The sequence below is a fragment of the Echinops telfairi genome, unplaced genomic scaffold (assembly GCF_000313985.2).
Source record: "Echinops telfairi isolate 266 unplaced genomic scaffold, ASM31398v2 ScPeMD7_7416;HRSCAF=8454, whole genome shotgun sequence".
NCBI classification, from domain to species: domain Eukaryota; kingdom Metazoa; phylum Chordata; class Mammalia; order Afrosoricida; family Tenrecidae; genus Echinops; species Echinops telfairi.
In genome coordinates this window covers 2,675,807-2,676,765 of record NW_022111316.1, presented here as the reverse complement: position 1 = coordinate 2,676,765, position 959 = coordinate 2,675,807, and positions in this window count along the sequence as shown.

The window sequence follows — 959 nt, the reverse complement described above, 5'->3', positions numbered from 1 at the left end:
AAGACTTTTCACCCACCCTTCAGTAATCTTTCTGCATTCAGCATCTTTGTGAGTGGCTACGTGAGTCTGAAAAGGAATTTATGGACCAGTATCGGATATATGGGCTTATATTGGACTTATGGACTTGTTCAGGACTGGGCTGTGGTGTTTTCTCAATATGCAGTTCCTCTTTTATATAAAGCTCTTTCTTCTACATAAAAAGAAAAAAGAAAAAGAAAGCTTCCTGGTATAGTAGGTTATGAATCATTCTGCTAACTGAAAAGTTGGCCATTTGAACCCACTAGCCACTCTGCAGTAGAAAGATAGGCCTATCTGCCTCTATAAAGATTTATAACCTCAGAAACACTAGGGCAAAATTCTACTCTGTCCTCCAGGGTCACTATGATGCAGAATTGACTAGATGGCTGCTAGCTGGTTGTTGTTGTTGTTGTTGTTGTTGTTGTTGTTGTTGTTGTTGTTTGGAGAAGGGTTCTCTGCTTACAAGATTTGTTTTGTGTTTGAATATTTCTATATCTGGATGACTTCTTGGGGGTGGTCTTGTGTATGTTAATCACATATTGTTGTCTACCAGTGTTGGTTTTCAAATATTAAAAACTCCTTTTAGTATTTCTTATAAGATTGTGTGTGTGTGTGTTTGGAGGGTGGGGGGGTGTTTGTTTGTTTGTTTGTTTGTTAAATCCCATTAATTTCTGTTTATCTGAAAATGTCATCCTAGCCTTCTTGCCTGCCTGATTTCTACTGCAAAATCAGAGTTTGGTTTTATTGGTACTCTTTTGTAGATAATTTTTCTTTTCTTTGTTTTTTTGAACTGCTTTCAGGATTCTTTGATGTTGGAAAGAATAATTAGGATATGTCTCGGTGGTTTTATTTTGGGTTCTATCCTATTTGGGGTTTGTTCAGCTTCTTGATTGAATATCTTTTGGTCTTTCATGATTTTAGGCAAATTTTCTTCCAAAAAC